General features: G+C 40.9%; 1 protein-coding gene across 3 annotated transcripts in view; it reads left to right on the top strand.

Annotated features, from left to right (window-relative positions):
• The window catches only part of LOC144695866 (protein tyrosine phosphatase type IVA 2-like), a 102,226-nt gene that overhangs the window by 49,236 nt on the left and 34,310 nt on the right, over window positions 1–18,680 (top strand). The gene's annotated exons all lie outside the window — the stretch shown is intronic.

Here is an 18,680-nt window from a genome sequence, read left to right as displayed (position 1 = left end):
ATGTGCAAGTTGCCATATTGCTTAGTTTCCAATCTTTCCGAGCTAGGCTGAAGATAATTGTACAGGGAAGTACGACATTTATTTCAAACGAGCAAAGTTCAAGGCCAGTTTTACTTGTAACGCTTGATCGCCAACTTCTCATGGCTTCTATTGATGAATGATGTGAACTATGTGGTGGGGCAATTGTTGAAGCAGTTTGTCTTTTTTCTTATTTTGAGTGAAAGCTCTTGTTCACGTTGTACCTACTTGTGGGATATATTCTTTTTTTGCCCACCTTCTCTGGTTGCTTTCAAAAATCAAACACTCCTACAGCTTTTACTACAGCTTTAAAAATGTGACCAAGTCTAACCTTCACAAAGCCAGCTGCACATATGAGAAACCCCTATCTGTGTTCAAGCTGCATGGTGACTGGCTTTGGTAATGTTTATAGTTAGTTACTGAAAACATACCTTATGGCAAACACATTTTGGGTGGGGGGTGGGCGGCAGAGGAGGGGGTTGGTCAACGAACCAGTTTCCCTAAGTATTTTGATTGGCTTGAATTTCTCTTTGCTGTTGTGTGAATTTTCATGTTTTGTTGCTGATGAGCCAGTGGAAGATTTTAACTACCTTTCATAAAGCTAGGAAGCTTGTGAAATAATTAGACTCTGTTTTTAAAATTCTATTTTAAGCAGTTTTCCTTGCTGCACTACACTTCCAAGCCATCTAAAACAGAGACCGACAAGAATTTCACAAGCTCAGAACATTCTGTTCTGTATCCCACCCAAGCATCATGGTGCATGTTGAAGATAAAATTTTTGATTATTGCTCTTGTTGATCTTATACCTAACTAGATAATGCACTTCTCCTTCTGCTAGTGCAGTCAGAAAGTCTACTGAAACTGGCAGGGAACTTGAACCTCAAGCTCTCTTCCTATTTCTGAATAAAAATGCCAATTAAGGTAACATTGCAAAAGTGAGCTGATCCGTTGTCCCCACTGGTACAAGGATGTAATTGCAGTGTGACATGTTTCTAGAGGTAGTCATATAATATAGAATGGTTACAGCACAGAGGAAGCCATTGGGCCCATTATATCTGTACCAGAGCAATTTAGCTAGTCCCACTCCCTCAGCCTTTCTCTGTTGACCTACAAATCTTTGCTCTTCAGATGCTTAACCAGTTACCTTTTGAAAGCAAGATTGAATCTCCCTCTGCCATGCACTCAAGCAGTGCGTCCCAGATCCCACTCGCTGCATAAAAAGGTTTTCTGGCATCTTGCTGTTGGTTCTTTTTCCAATCATTACAGCCTTCGTTCAAACATGGACAAAAGAGCTGAATTCCAAAGGTCAGGTGAGAGTAACTGCCCTTGACATCAAGGCAGCATTTGACCGAGTGTGGCATCAAGGAGCTCTAGCAAAATTGGAGTCATACATAGCACAAAAGAAAAGATGGTGTTGGTTGTTGGAGGTCAATCATCTCAGTTCCAGGACATCACTGCCAGAGTTCCTCGGTAATGTCATAGGCACAACCATCTTCAGCTGCATCATCATGACCTTCTCTCCATCATAGGCCGGAAGTGGGGATGTTCACTGATGATTGCACAATGTTCCACACCACTCGCGACAACTCAATACTGAAGCAGTCCATGTCCAAATGCAGCAAGACCTGCACAAGATCCAGACTTGGGCTGACAATTGGCAAGTAACATTCGTGCCACACAAGTGTCAGGCAATGACCATCTCCAACAAGAGAGAATCTAACCATCGCCCCTAGACATTCAATGGCATTAACATTGCAGAAGCCCCCACTATCACCATCCTGGGGGGTTACCATTGACCAGAAAGTGAACTGGACTAGCCATATAAATACTGTGGCTACAAGAGCAGGTCGGAGGCTCGGAATCCTGCAGCAGGTAACTCACCACCTGACTCCCCAAAGCCTGTCCACCATCTTCTAGGCCCAAGTCAGGGGTGTGATTGAATACTCACCACTTGCCTTGATGAATGCAGCTCCAACGACACTTGAAGCTTGACACCATCCAAGACAAAGCAGCCTGCTTGATTGGCACCCCATCCACAAAAATCATTTGCTCTCTTCACCACTGGCACACAGTAGCAACAGTGTGTACCATCTACCAGGTGCACTGCAGGAATTCACCAAGGCTCCTTCGACAGCACCTTCCAAACCCACTACCATCTAGAAGGACAAGGGCAGCAGATACATGGGAACACCACCACCTCCAAGTTCCCCTCCAAGCCTCTCACCATCCTGACTTGGAAATATATCGCTATTCCTTTACGGTCACTGGGTCAAAATCCTGGAATTCCCTCCCTTACAGCACTGGGTGTCACCTACACCACATGGACTGCAGCAGCTCAAGAGGGCAGCTCACCACCACCTTCTCAAGGGCTGTTAGGGTTGGGCAATAATTGCTGCCTAGCTAGTGACCTCCACATCCCATAAATGAATAAAAAAATTATCTTAAATTTGTGTCCTCTGGTTAAAAACCCTTCTGCTAATGGGAACAGTTTTTCTGTCTACTCTGTTAAGGTTCCTTAATTTTGAACGCTTCTATCACATCTCCTCAGAAATGTCTCTCCTCAAAGGAGACCTACCCCAGCTTCTCCAGTCTATCCACATGACTGAAGCCCCTCATCCCTGGAACCATTCTTGTGAATCTTTTCTGTACTCTTTCTGAAGCTTTCACATCCTCCCTAAAGTGCAGTGCTCAGAATTGGATGTGACACTCCAGTTGAGGCCAATTTTTTTTTTTGTAGCATTTCATCATAATGTCCTTACTTTTGTACTTGATGCCTCTGTTTGTAAAACCCAGCATCCCGTATGCCATTTCAACCACTTTCTCGGCTTGCCCTGCCACAATCAATGATTTGTGCACCTCGACCTGTGGGGGTTTCTCTGTCCCTGCACTCCCTTTTTAGTTGTATCCTTTATTTTATATTGCCTTTCCACATTTGTCTGACCGAAATGTATCACTTGATACTTCTCGGCATTAAATTGCATCTGCCACTTGTCCACCCATTTCACCATCTTGTCTGTGTCCTCTTGAAATTCCTTATTATCCGCCTCACAGTTCACAATACTTGCAAGTTTGGTGTCATGTGTAAATTTTAAAGTTCTGCCCTGTATACTCGAATCTGGGTCACATATCAAGAAAAGCAATGATCCTAGAGCCAACATCTGGGGGACCCCAATGCCTTCCTACAATCTGAAAAACAACTGTTCACCACAACTCTGTTTCTAGCAATCGGGCAATTTGGTATCCATGCAGCCACTGTCCCTTTTATTCCATGGGCTTCAACTTTGCTGGCATGTCTATGATGTGGCATTTTAGCAAACACCTTTTGGAATTCCATGCAAACTGCATCAACCGCTTTTCCATCATCGACCCTCTCTCTTGCTTCTTCACACTCAATCAAGTTAGTTCAACATGGGTTGTCTTTAACAAATTGGTGCTGGCTTTCCTTAATTAATCCACACGTCCAAGTGACTGCTACTTTTAATGTCCTGGATTATCGTTCTTAAAAACTTTCCCATCACTGAGGCTAGATTGACTGGCCTGTAGTTGTTGGGTTTATCCTTAACGCCCTTCTTCAGAAGGGTGTAATATTTGCAATTTTTTAGTGCTCTGGCACCACCCCTGTATCTAAAGAGGATTGATAGGTGACGACCAGCGCCTCTGCAATTTCACCCCACAGAAATTGACCCTCCACTAATTAAGTAGTTTTACTGTGGAAAAGGGCAAGGAGTAATCCATTAATTAACACTGTTCCCCTACTGACACCCAATCCACTTAACAGACCTCATCCCCCAGAATCAGATCCAGCAATGCCTCCTTCCTTATTGGGTCAAAACTATTGAACAAGAAAATTCTCTGAACACACTTCAGAAACGCTTTCCCCCTTTCTGCATTTTATCTGTTATTACCCCAATCGATGTTGGGATATTTAAAGTCCCCCATTGTCACTACTCTATTGTTTTTCCACCTCTCTAATTCCCCTCTAAGTTGCTCCTCTATATCTTTCCCACGTGTTACTGGCTTATAGAATACACCTGGAGGGTATTTATATTATAAATGTGGACATAGGAATTTGTGATAAAAAGTTGATGGGAAGCACACTGAGATGCAGGATTTAGAATATGTTCTGCTCTAATATATCGCAGCCAGGATTATTTGAGAGAAGCGTATTTCAGCTTTTCATTTGTCCTTGGGAAGTGAGTGTTGGAGGCAATGCCAGCATTTATTGCCCATCCCTAATTGCATTTAAGCTGGTGGAAAGCCACCTTGTACCACTACAGACCATGTGGTGTAGGTGTTTTTTTTCTCTGGTAGTTTGATAAAACATGAGTGGCTTCCTAGTCTATTTCAGTGGGCAGTTAAGAGTCAACCACTTTGCTGTGGATCTGGAGTTATATGTCGGCCAGACTGGGTAAGGATGGCAGATTTCCCCTCCTAAAGGACATTAGTGAACCAGGTAGACCTCCAATAATCCAGTAGTTTCATGATCATTATTAATGGGATTTGCATTTTATCCCACATTTATTAATTAAATGATTTCAAATTTCCCCCAGCTGCCTTGGTCAGATTTGGGTATGTCTCCAAAGCAATAGTCCAGGCCTCTAGATTACTAGCCTGATAAGATAACCGCTATGCTACTATTGCTGTACATTCTGCAGCCATGCCTGTGAGGAGCAGATTGACAGCATGAGCATTCTCAGATGTTAAAGTGCCATTAAGCGCGTGGAGAAGTGGACACAACAATTAAATCAAGTAGTTAAATTGCAAGTGTGTGTTTGACGGCAAAATCTGGTTGTCTATTGGTCTGCTGGTCAATGTATCCATATTGATCTATTCAAAGCATAATTTAGAGCTTGGATTTTAGTTCAAGGAATCTCGAGTGGCCATGTGCCTCCTTTTATCAGCTACTTTCTGAGTGCAAGATAACCAAGAAATGAGTGTGGCTGCAAACCAAAACATTACTTTGTGGAACTGCAGCACAAGTCTCTGCTGTATTGACAGATAGACAGCCAGATATACCACAAACCTACCTAGGACTTGGCAGTATACTTGTTCAAACTGTTTTTAATGAAATTTTAGAGATTGAAACATTCTTTTCGGTGGTTTATAGACAGACTCTACTTAGGAAATTAAAAATAACTGACCTAATTGAAAATTGTATGTGTCATTAAATGCTGGCAAAAAACACCTGCTTTTTGAAATTAGAGGAATTCTGTATTATTTTAACTGTGACTATAAATTGTACTTGACTCTGGTTGAGTAAGTTTTAATGGTGGAAAGTATTCCAATGATCCAATTAGAGACTTCCATTTACATAATGCCTTTCAAAATCATGTGACTTCAAAGTACCCATAGACAATTACTGTATATACTTGTGTAAAAGTTGAATTTTTTTAGACCAATTTTTTTAGGCCAAAAGTCATGGGGTTGACTTTTACATGAGTAATGTTTTTGAGGGATTAACGTGTACTTGATTTGGGTCCAAAAAGGGCCATCACAATGGAATAAAATAAAAACTAGCAATGCTAAAGAATTCATATGAATTCTCCAACATTTATTTACTTTATAACAGTACAAACTATACATTTCATCCAACACAATATAAATATATACCATGACAAATTAGCTACGATACTTCACGGTTGAAATCGTTCTGATCAATATCTGAATCACCGACTAATTTGTCCCAATAGTGTGGTTGTATAACATCATCTATGGATCTTCCTCCTCATCGCCACAATGTTGCTAGTGAAGCTGCTTGCATCTTTCCACCCTTCAGTGAATGTTTTTTCACCTTCCAACATCCAGTTGTTCCACATCTTTCAGATACTGTCCCTGAGTTTATTTATACACATATCCAAGGGCTGAACAACACTTGTAAAGTTGCTGGGAATAACTGCCACATCAATGTCAGCTGATCTCACATCATTGACTACATTGTCGACAAAGTGGATGTAAGATCAGTAAGAGACACACAAGGAGACAGGCGACTATGCTGGAGTGAGACAGAGACTGAGTGAGTAGCGAATGAGCTTCATGTGGTAAGTTCTGCTAAGTCACAGAATCAAAGAATCTCTCAATGCAGAAGAGGTCCTTTGGCCCATCAAGTCTGCACCGATACGTGAGAAACACCTGATCTACCTAATCCCATTTACCAGCACTTGGCCCATAGCCTTGAATGTTATGACGTGCCAAGTGCTCATCCAGGTACTTTTTAAAGGATGTGAGGCAACCTACCTCCACGCTCCCAGGCAGTGCATTCCAGACCGGCACCACCCTCTGGGTAAAAAAGCTTTTCCTCACATCCCTCCTAAACCTCCTACCCCTCACCTTGAACTTGTGTCCCCTTGTGACTGACCCTTCAACTAAGGAGAACAGCTGCTCCCTGTCCATGCCCCTCATAATCTTGTATACCTCGATCAGGTCGCCCCTCCATCTTCTCTGCTCCAACAAAAACAACCCAAGTCTATCCAACCTCCCTTCATAACTTAAATGTTTCATCCCAGGCAACATCCTGGTGAATCTCCTCTGCACCCCCTCCAGTGCAATCACATCCTTCCTATAATGTGGTGACCAGAACTGCACATAGTACTCCAGCTGTGGCCTCAACAAGGTTTTATACAACTCCAACATGACCTCCCTACTTTTGTAATCTATGCCTCGATTGATAAAGGCAAGTGTCCCGTATGCCTTTTTCACCACCCTACTAACAAGCCCCTCCGCCTTCAGAGATCTATGGACACACACGCCAAGGTCCCTTTGTTCCTCAGTACTTCCTAGTGTCAAGCCATTCATTGAATACTTTCTTTCAAATTACTCCTTCCAAAGTGTATCACCTCACACTTTTCAGAGTTAAATTCTATCTGCCACTTATCTGCCCATTTGACCATCCCGTCTATTTCTTCCTGTAGCCCAAGACACTCAACTTTACTGTTAACCACCCGGCCAAGTCCTTTTCAGCTTTTAACTGTAGAATAAGAATCAAGAGCTAACATAGTACTAACCTTCAAGCAAGTTAGATTAGCTTGTTAAGCAGAGAACTGACTGGAGTGGCAGTTATCTGTCAATCACCTGAAAACAGTTGCTTCAATTGGTGTTAATTAATGTAGCAGGAAGCTAAACTAGCTAGTGACTCATCAGAGGGTCTTTAAAAGAGAGAGGCTTTTCAAGCCGCATGATCAGTAAGGGGCATGCAAGGAGACAGGCTACCATGCTGGAGTGAGACGGAGACTGAGTGAGTAGCAAATTAGGTTCACATGGGAATTCAATGCACGGGAAAGAGTTATGGTATGCATAGGAATTATTTGAAGTTAATTAAGTGAGTAACTGAATTAAGTTAACTAAATAACATAAGTAACAGTGGCAGGACAGGTGTCATTTTGCAGCTGTGGAATGTGGGAGCTTTTGGATGCCAAGGTGATCGATGACAAACACGTTTGCAGAAAGTGTAAGTAGCTACAGGAATTCTGGATCAGGATTATTGACCTGGATGCTGAACTGCAGACACTGCACAACATAAGGGATGGGGAGAAATACCTGGACACTTTGTTCCAGAAGACGCCCATGTCTCTTAGAATAGGGTGGCCTGTTTTGGTCAGCCGTGAGGGACAGGAGGATTCGACCGTGTGTGAGGCAGGTAATGGGGCTGAGCAGACAGTAGTGGAAGAGCCTCAGATACAATTGTCAAACAGGTTTGAGGTGCTCAAAACCTGTGTTGATGAAAATGAGGTCTACAAGCTGAATGAGCAGGCTGGCCATGGTGCTGTGGTACAGGAAACCATTCAAGCGGGGAGAACAAACAGGAATGTAGTGGTAGGGAACAGTATAGTGAGCGGGATTGACACTTTTCTCCGCAGTAAAGAGCGAGAGTCCAGAAGGCTGTGTTGCCTGCCCGATATTACGGTTCAGGACATCTGTTCAAGACTGGAGAGGAACTTGCAGTGGGAGGGAGAAGATCCAGTTGTCATGGTCCATGTAGATACCAATGGCATAGGCAGGACAAGGGAGGAGGTTCTGAATAGTCAGTATGAGAAGCTACGTACCAAATTAAGAAGCAGAACCTCAAAGGTAATAATCTCTGGATTAGCATAGGGCAAATAAGATTAGAGATATGAATGCATGGCCAAAGACTGGTGTGGGAGAAGTGGGTTCTGCTTCGTGGGGCACTGGCACCAGTACTGGGGAAAGTGGGGGCTGTACCGTTAGGATGGTCTACACCTGAACTGTGCTGCTACATGTGTTCTTGTGAATCGCATACTAGCGAAGTAGAGGGGGCTTTAAACTAAACAAGGGTGGTGAGGGTTCAAGCTTGGGTAGATGTGGCAAATGAAGGGATAGATTCAGGACAGGAGATCAGAATAGTAATATGGGAAATGAGAGTTACAGAAAAGCAGGAAGGGACAGAGAGTTAAAATCTAAGAATACACCAATGGTCAGGACTAGATGTTACAAAGATAAGCCAAAACTAAAGGCGCTATCTGCACATAGCAATCATAACAAAGTAAATGAAACATTGGCTGCCAGATGACGAGGGTTGGGTCCTGAATATTGAGTATATGACATTTAATAAGAATAGGAAGCTACTTAAAGGTTGAGGGGTAGCACTGTTAATCAAGGATGGCATTTGTGCGGTAGTTAGAGATGACCTTGGTTCAGGAGATCAGTTTGGGTGAAGATGAGAAGTAGTAGGGAAAAGAAGTCACTAGTGGGAGTGGTCTACAGGCCCCCTAACAGCAACCACAATTTAGGACAGAATATACGAGAAGAAATATTGGGTGCTTGTGATAAAGGGGCAGCAATAATTATGGGTGATTTAATCTACATATAAACTGGAAAAATCAGATTGGCAGTAGTAGCCTGGGTGAGGAGTTCATAGAATGCTTTTGAGAGAATATTTTTAGAGCAGTAGGCTCTGGAGCCAACAGAGAGCTGTATTAGACTTGGTATTGTGTAATGTGACAGGATTAATTAATGACCTCAGAGTAAAGGCACCCCTAGGTAGCAGCGACCACAATATGATTGAATTTTGAAAGGAAGAAGAGTAGATCTGAGACGAGTATTTTAAACTTAAATAAGGGCAACTGTGTGGGCATGAAAGCTGAGCCAGCTGAAGTGAACTGGGATACTAGGCTAGGGGATAGATCAATAGCGATGCAGTGGCTGACATTTAAGGATATATTTCAATTCTCAGAATAAGTATATTCCTACTATAAAGGAAAATTCTCAAGGAGGACCCACCATCCGTAGTTAAAAAAAATTTAAGGTAAGCATCAAACTTAAGGAAAAAGCATATAAATGTACACGGATGAGTGGCAGGTCAGATGATTGGTCAGAATATAAAGAACAGTAGAGAATGACTAAAAGGTTAATCAGGAGAAAGAAATTAGAGTATGAGAGGAAGCTAGCTAGTAATGTAAAAATGAATTGCAAGAGATTCTATGAGCATTTAAAAAAGAAAAGAGTAAGTAAAGTGAGTGTTGGTCCTCTAGAGAGTGGGAATGGGGAGTTAATAGTAGATAATAAGGAAATGGAGGATGAAATGAACAAATATTTTGCTTCTGTCTTCACTGTAGAGAATATAAAAAGCATTCTAGTAATAGCTGTAAATCAGGAGCGTGGTGAAATTACAATTACTAGGGAAGCGGTACTGAGCAAGCTGATGGAACTGTGGGCTGACAAGCCTCTGTGTCCAGATGGACTTCATCCTTGGACCTTAAAAGAGGTGGCTAATGAAGTAGCAGATGTGTAGGTGTTAATTTTCCAAAATTCCCTCAATTCTGGAAAGGTTCTATCAGACTGGAAAGTAGCAAATATAACCCCTCTATTCAATAAGGGAGGGAGACAGAAAACGGGAAACTATAGACCAGTTAGCTTGACATTTGTCATGGGGAAGGTGTTATTGTTGATCATTAAGGAGGTTATGGTGGGGCTGTTAGAGGAACTCAAGGTAATTGGGAAGAGTGAGCATGGATTTGTGAAAGTGAAATCATGTTTAACCAATTTATTGGAGCTCTTTAAAGGAGTAACATGCACTGTGGATAAAGGGGAGCCTGTAGACGTGCTGTAGTTGGATTTCCGGAAGGCATTTGATAAGGTGCCACATCAAAGGTTATTACGGAAAATAAAAGCGCATAGCGTAGGGGCATATTAGCTTGGATAGAAGATTGGCTGGCTGGCAGAAAACAGTCGGCATAAATGGGTCTTTTTTGATTGGCAGGATGTGACGAGTGGAGTCCGACAGGGGTCTGTGCTGGGGCCTCAACTTTTTACAATTTATGTCAATGACTTAGATGAGGGGAATGAAGACATGGTAGCTAAATTTTCAGATGACACAAAAATAGTTAGGAAAGTATGTTGTGAAGAAGACATGAGGTTGCAGACGGATATAGATAGGTTGTGAGTGGGCAAAAATCTAGCAGATGGAGTATAATGTGGGAAAATGTGAAGTTGTTCACTTTGACAAAGAATAAAAGAGCAGAGTATTACTTAAACGGAGAACGGCTGCAGAGGGATCCAGGTGTTCTAGTGCATAAGTCACAAAAAGTTAGTATGCAGGTACGACAATTAATTAAGAAGGCTGATGGAATGCTATCCTTTATTACGAGAGAAATTAAACGTAAAAGTAAGGATGTTATACTTCAATTATACAGGGCATTGGTGAGACCACATCTCTAATACTGTATGCAGTTTTGGTTTCCTTATTTAAGGAAGGGTGTAAATGTATTGGAGGCGATTCAGAGGAGGTTTACTAGATGGATACTTGGAATGAGCAGGTTGTCTTATGAGGAAAGGTTAAACAGACTGGGCTTGTTTCCACTGGAGTTTAGCAGAGTGAGGGGTCACTTGATTGAGGAATATATGATCTTGAACGGTATTGACAAGCTGGATATGGAAAGGCAGTTTCCTCTTTTGGGTGAGCCCAGAACTAAGTGGCACTGTTTTAAAATTAGGGTTTGCCCTTTTAGGACAGAGATGAACAGAAATTTTTCCTGAGGATTGTGCGACTTTGGAACTCTCTACCTCAGAAGGCAGTGGGGCCATTGAATATTTTTAAGGCAGAGGTAGATAGATTCTTGTTAGGCAAGGGAATCAAAGGTTATCGGAGGTAGATGGGAATGTGGAATTCTAAACTGAAACAGATCAACCATGATTTCATTAAATAGCGGATCATGCTCGAGCCTGAATGGCCTACTTCTCCTATTTCGTATGTTCATATGAGCAAACACTTTTCTTTGCCTCGCCCTCCTGTTCTCAAATTCCACGCCTCTTTGGTCCATTTCTTGCAACTGCCTTTTACAGATGTAGCTGAGGAATAAATACCGGGTAGCATACCAGGAGATCCCTTGCCATACAGAATACTGCAGTGAGATCTCTTACATCCACGTGAGTGAGTTGACAGAGGCTCAGTTTGACATGAAGAACAGCAACTCTGACAGTGCAGCATTTCCTGAAGTGCCAACCTAGATGTCCTCTACCTGGAGCTGGATTTGAACCCATAATATTCCAACTCTGAGGCGAGAGTGCTACCACTGGGCTAAAGCTGACACTAAAATTGCATTGAAAAATTGCTTGGCTTTATATTTGTAAATGTCAACAGGAGCTGTGTATCGAACAATAAGAATTTTACGCTAATAGCTATTAATGGTGAGAGAAATGGGTATATGCGTTCAGTGATGCAAATTGTTGTTTATAAATGCTTTCTACTTGTGTAATAACATATATATCTTTAAAGAAATGTTATCTTTTAGTTGCCCAAACCGCAACATTTTGAATTAACCAAATATGGCTGCCTCAGTGTATTTTAAGTTATAGTAAGGAAAGTTTCCTGTGTTCATGAATGACTTACCGTATTGTTTCCGTTTTGCAGTAAGGTTGTTTCAGTGGTGTGGTGGTAGCCAACTTTGTGGTAGCAAGGTTCCATCTTAAAACTTCCCTGCAGCAGTGCACCACAGCTGTTCAGAAACAGAATTCACTCCTCACTCACTGACTTTATGTAAAATATGTAGAAAAGAAAATAGCATCACAGAATTCAACAATAATCAAGTGACCAGTATTGTAAACCGCAGAGTACATAAACCGACAAGGCTGATTGTCTGAAAAGTGAAGTTTTAATTTTGAATATGACCATTGCAGAGGAATTTCAGAATAGCACAGCAATGCAAGCTTTGAATTTAAGCTGACTAAATATCATTGCTTACTGATGTTTGATGAAATAAAAAATGTCAGTGGAATGCCATCATTTTGGACTCTATTAGCAACCACAGTAAACCAGCATATTAATTCTTGCTTAAAATTTCATTCCATTACACTGATATAAGTTTTTATACTGTTGGAAAAAGTTTTGATTCTGATTTTACGATGCCTTCTTAAGACTCCCATCAACACTTCAGCAATGTCAGATAGCCGACCGAGTCGTTCTGCCACACATGAGGGAGCTCAGCAAGGTGCCATTAATTCAGATGTAAGAGTTTGCTGACAAATAACTTTTATATAGACCTCTCCCTGCTTCCAGTGAAATTTAATTACAATAATTTTCAGCATTCTCTTGTATAAAAATAGCATTTCAGTTATAAATGGCCTACAACGAATGGTCCTTCCAGTAAATGGACCAAATACTCCATTTGTTGAAACAGGCTCCCTGAAACATTGTTCTAAAGCATTTATACAAGAGGTCTTAGATGGGTAAAAGTTGCTGCTCATCGGTCAGGGGTGATGTAAACTGTTTTATAATCCATTTGCTGAGAGGTAGAATTGTACTGATAAGGTATCTAAGCACTAAATATGAAAGGCTGCTGACCTGTCTTTGAACTGGTGATTTTACGATGCTCTGCTTATTTCTCAATAAAATGTATAATTCCTGCAAAACTTAACCGTATTTGCACGCACATATTTCATTTTTTAAGAACAAAAACCGTTCAAGTTCTGAATGTGGTCGATAGACAAGTTACCGATTATTTTAATTTTCTTCCCTATGAGTAGGGCTCAAAGTTGGGGAAAGTATTTTTATTCAGGAATGACCTATATGAACAAATACAATAATTGATGTAATTGTGCATCTTTTATAATTAAGCAGTAGCCTGGACAGTGCAATTTACTTCAGTATCCCCAAAATAGGGAGAAAAGTTGGCCAATTTTCCCATTTCAGAAGTTGTCATTCGATAGTCATACACATCCCCCAGTTGAATATCTTGGTTGTATTCTGTTTCCCACCCCTACTGGGCATAATGGAATAGCCCATCACTTACAGCCTAGTTAAGCTCATGTGAAGAATAGCCTCTTGGGCAAAATAATAGAGCAGCAGCCACTTGGAGAACCATTCCACCATTTTCAATCAACTGTCAGGAAAATGAGGCATCTCTCTTTTAAAATTTTTATTTTCCTCCTTTTCCTGACGATACCAAGTTGTCGGGGTGCAGTCCCATGATGTTGACAACTTTTATGGACCATTCTTAGTGTGTTTGCCCAAAAGGAAAAGTGCTGGCCGCTAAACTGTTGAGCCCAGTGATATTCTTACCTCATCAGGACTCGCTGAATAAGATCAGGCACCAGAATGCATGATCTGCTTTTTCCCAGGACCAATTGTAATGCTGCTGCTGCTGACATTTCTGCTGAGATCAGCTAACCAGCATAGACCAGGAGTTAATCTGCTTACGACTGGTCTCTATGACTATGTCTTTATCCACCAATCCAAGATGTCCAAATGGGAGGCTTTAGATCATTTGTGGCCCTGGTGCCCTAACAATTTAGCCCTGTTGCACTTCTATTTCATACTCACTGATTTGTCCTGTTAGTTTCTTGGTCTCTAGTTTTGGAAAGGATATTGATCTTTTTAGTGTTTACATCCTAAATCAGGACGCTGAAATCTATGGTATTAATGTGAGATAAATGCGAAGTGTAATGCAAACATGGACTGAAGAGTTAAATGACACCCAGAACATCTTTTCATTGCAACTGTGTGGCTCTGGCAAAGCTTAGACAATCCTGCAAGAGACCATTTGGGGTTCTTTTCTTTGTTTTGTAAACTTTACCGATAATAGCACAAACTACATTAGTCACCACAGCCTTTACATGAATGAGCAATGGAAGCAATCATTTCAGATCAGCTCATTGCTCCCTACCTTTCTAGATAAAGCTTTGTGTTATTTAGATAGTAATCTGTCAGATTCATTCAGGACTGAGATGAGAAATGCCTTCACTCAAAGGGTTGTAAACATTTTGAATTCTGTACCCCAGAGAGTTGTGAGTGCACAATCTTTGAATATATTTAAGACTGAGGTAGATAGATTTTTGGTGCCTCAGGGAATCAAGGGATATAGGGAGCGGGTGAGAAAGTGGAGTTGAGGCCCAAGATCAGCCATGATCATATTGAATGTTGGAGCAGGCTCGAGGAGCCATATGGTCTTCTGCTGTTTTTTAAGATAATCCTTCCTTACAATTAAGCATTAGTTCGAGAAACCTGGTTAATGCCGTTATTTTCTTGTGCAATGTTAATTGAATTGCAGGTAAGAGATTTGGTTGGCAAATTTAAAAGAGAAAAAAAAAATTTTATGGAGTGGTGCCAGTTAGGATCTTGGAAGTGAACTGTTTCTGGATTATAATGCTCTAGAATCTGTGTTTAGTCCTGCTTTTGTTACTTTTTGATGTTTGATAAAGTATTGCTGTTCTGAATTCTAGCATTGAGTACCCTGTTGTGATTTGATGAAACAATTAAATTCTTGAGTTTCAATGAGCATTGGAAATGATAAGGTCAGCAGAAAGTGGGTTTGTTTAATCAAGCTCGAATTAAGTACATGAAACTTGGGGGAAAATAGGCACTTGCTGCTTTGCAACGTGTAAATGGATGGATTTTGGTATTCCTGGTAGTTATATTGTATGTAGAAAATAGATTGTAACTTTGATTATAGAAAATCCAAGACAGAATCCAGAAAGAAAATATTACATCTCATTATACAATTCCATACTTCCCAACTTTGTGTTCCATACAGCTTGGTGAAATTTGCAACTTTAGTACTGTAGGATTTCTTTGCACAAGTTATGGCTATAGGAGAAGGGAATTAAGAGACAATTTTAATGTATTGGAGAGAAATTAAGCTATTAACTATGATCCTTCTTTAAAAAAATTTGAAGGAATGACTGATTCAGGGTGATAATTTCCCTCCAGGTTTCTCCTAAACTTAATTGTTAAAATATCATGACTTAATGTATTTTTGTTTAACTAAGGTTGTTATATCTGGGATTCAGTAACGCATAAAGGTCCTTTGTGAAGTGCTGTTATGGAACAGTTGTAGACTTTGTCCTTCCAAACTTGATCTGTGCATGAAGAGACCATTCCAAGTTGTATGTCACCCATGCATTTCCTACCTTCAGGCTCAAGTATTCTAATGTGCCCCTGACTAGCCTTTCCTGTTACACCATCCATAAACTTGAGTTCATTTCAAAACACCGCTTCCTGTATCCTAATTCATACCAAGTCCAGCTCAACCATCACCCCTTTGCTTGTTGACCTACAGTTAGTCATGGTCTACCAATACTTGTTTTAGCATTCTCATCTATGTTTTCAAATCCCTTCGTGGCTTTGGTCCTCCCTATCTCTCTCAGCTCTTCCAGCCCAGAACCCTTGAGCAACTGAGTTCCTCCAACTGTAGAGTCATGCATCCGCACTTCCTTTGCTTCACTTGGCAACTGTGCCTTGAGCCATCTAGCTCCTAAACTCTGAAAGTCCCTAAACTTTTTAGACTCTCTACCTCTCTCTATAAGATCATCCTTTAAAATGTCCCATTTTAGTCATCTATCCTAATATTTCCTTTGGCTCAATCTCAGTTTTTGTCGTCATATGTTCCTATGTTTCCTATTTCTTTTATATCTTTGTTCTCATTGTACCTCATGCATTATCACTTCTACCCCTTTAACCATTTCCTGGTTGCCACCCTAGCACTGTACACATTTCCTTTTTTCCCACTTTTCCTTTTGTCCTGTTGCTCAAATGCTGATCATCTGGAATATTTTCCAGAGTGAGGAAGGGTTTACATCTGAAATGTAAATTGGCTCCTGTTTTATTGATGTATGTTGTCTGTTTTGCTCGGCTACAAGTTCAAAAATCAATGAAAAAAAAAATTGAGGTGATGTTACTTTAAGTGGTGGTGAGAAGCACTAATCAAGAACTTGTTTATGGAAAATCTGCTAAATTGGAAAGCAAGTATATGGACTATCACACAAACTGGCTTATTTAGGCTGGGGTCTATGTACTTTTTTAAATTAAGGATTAAATGTTTGATAAAATTTCAGTGTAGATGTTAACTATGGTGTAGGCTGAAATATATGGAGGAAACCCTGTGTAAATAGGTCATAACATTGCAATGTATGCCTTCATAGAATCAAAGATTGGCTATAGCACAGAAGGAGGCTATTTGGCCCATTGTGTCTGTGTTGGCCCTCTGCAGAAGCAATTCACCATGTGCCACTCCCCTGCCTTTTTCTCCATAGCCATACAGATAATGATCCAATTGCCTCTTGAATGTCCCGATTGAACCTGGCTCCGCCACAGTATCATGTAGCATTTTCCAGATCCTAATCTCTCGCTGCATAAAAGAAGTTTTTTCTCATGTTGCCATTGCTTCTTTTGTCAATTGCCTTTAAATCTGTGTCTTGATTGGAAACAGTTTCTCCCTGTGTACTCTGTCCAGACCCCTCATGATTTTGAATGCCTCTATCAGATTTCCTCTCAACCTTCTCTTCTCCAAGGACAACAGTCCAGCTTCTCCAATCTATCTAATTAACTGAAGTGAAAACCTTGCGTGGAAATTTTGTTGCAACATCCCTGTATTCTTAGTAACCACTCTTACCTCCTGCATCTTTTTAATTTGGTGTTTAGAAACTGGAGGAAACCTTAATTGCTGGTTACAATAGCTGAACCAGGATGTTCTGGTTTTGTTGGGGGGAGGAGGAGGAGGAGGAGGAGGCAAAATGGCACATTTATATCGCAATCACTTCAGGCTGCAACAACCCAAAGATGACAGAAAAACAATGTGTGGCCCTACCTATTGAAGGATACTATAACCCAAAATTCATCTCTAATATGCAGTATTCTTGCTCCAGGCATTTTCAGTTTATAGTTGCAAGGGTGTAACCTGGGCTCCATGCTGCTATCCTCCAGGCAAGTTCCAAATTAACACTAGAGTATCAGAAAACTGCTGCCTTGTACTGTGGTTCATTCTCAAAGAATCGCAATGCTATGCAAGAAAAGAATTTTTTTAAATCAGGACAAGTGTCCTTTAGTTTTCACAAAAACCCCAGGACCTGTAAAAATTCAAGCTCGTCTTTGAAGTAAACGTGTGTCTGGTTTGAAAAGTCCACGTTTAATCTGAAATTTTGCTCGGGTATGAAGAATATTTTGAAAGCTGATCCTTGTAACCTTTTCTGAAGCACAGTTGTAAGTGTAGAAAGCACTCAGCTGTTGTTGCCAATGTTTGAGGGTCTTTTTGAAAGTCCAATGGTAGTGGCTTTTTGAGATACGAAATCCAGCTGAGTGCTCAGAGTTCCAGTTTACAACTTGATTTGAAAGGCTGTATGCAGTATGTATATGGAATGCAATGCACCAAGACAAGATCTTGCCACGTAATTGCAGAACATGAGCTGCCTTTCAGATCTGCAGCAGCTCACTGAGCTGGGGTGCCGGGAAGGGGTTGAACTTCAGCTTAACTGTAAAGCTAAGCCTCACCACAGACGATTAGTATAGTTTGTTCTTAAACTTCGAATTCTACTACTTTAGGAACAGAGAAAAGGGATACAGGTACTTAATTTATGTCTACTCCCAACTTGTGGGTTGCCTTACGTTTTCAGCAGAAATTGGCAAGTCTATTTTTTTTATAACAAGCCATATTTTTGTTGAAGATGTTTTGTTTTTGCCTTGATATATTAATATGTTTATGCTATTGTATTTTTATTACTGCAACAGAGGTTCTGTTATGTGATCTATCATTCTCTTGTTATAGCACATCTGTAGTGTGGGATATAAAGGGGATAGTGAGCTTACGCTGGACTCGTAGGCATGTCCCCAGTGGCTCAGCTGTAAGCATGCAACAAAGTCATACAGAACAGGGTCCGATTCCTGGTTTGTTCAGTTAGTTGATCTTGGAGTGGCAATAATGTGCTTCCATTTCCTTTAGCTCCAGTGTTCTCATTCCTTATTGCTGTCTCTGGGGATGCTGCTTGAAGGATTGTGTGTTTTTCTGTGATGAGGAAAGGATTGGCCTAAGTTGTAATGTTGTTCAAAGGTTGCTTCACAGCCAGGACTGTTTAGGTTCGTATAAAGAATGGCCAACTTAGACAAGGTACAGAGAGAATCCTGTGGAGCGCTGAGAGTTACAGTGCCTTCAAGGAAGGCAGGAAAATGGATAAAATTACAAAACGCAAGCTACTCTTGTCACATATTTGCCTCCAAAGGGAAAGGCAAACATATTTTACAGATACCTCCAGTTAATTTCCTAGTGACACTGCCTAGCTCAGTTAGTAATTCTGGACAGCCAAAAGTGCAAGCATCGGACATGACAAAATTCCACCAGGAACTCCTGGGAAAGGGCAGTTGTGTCTCTAAAGAGGAATTTGTATACTGCTTCAACTGTTGGATCTGCATGCATGAGATCTTTGGAAATGCAGGAGAGCGTAGG

Source organism: Cetorhinus maximus, chromosome 21 (assembly GCF_964194155.1).
Source record: "Cetorhinus maximus chromosome 21, sCetMax3.hap1.1, whole genome shotgun sequence".
Classification (NCBI taxonomy): Eukaryota; Metazoa; Chordata; class Chondrichthyes; order Lamniformes; family Cetorhinidae; genus Cetorhinus; species Cetorhinus maximus.
The sequence above is the reverse complement of the archived record's forward strand: the minus strand, read 5'-3'. Positions and strand labels throughout refer to the sequence as shown.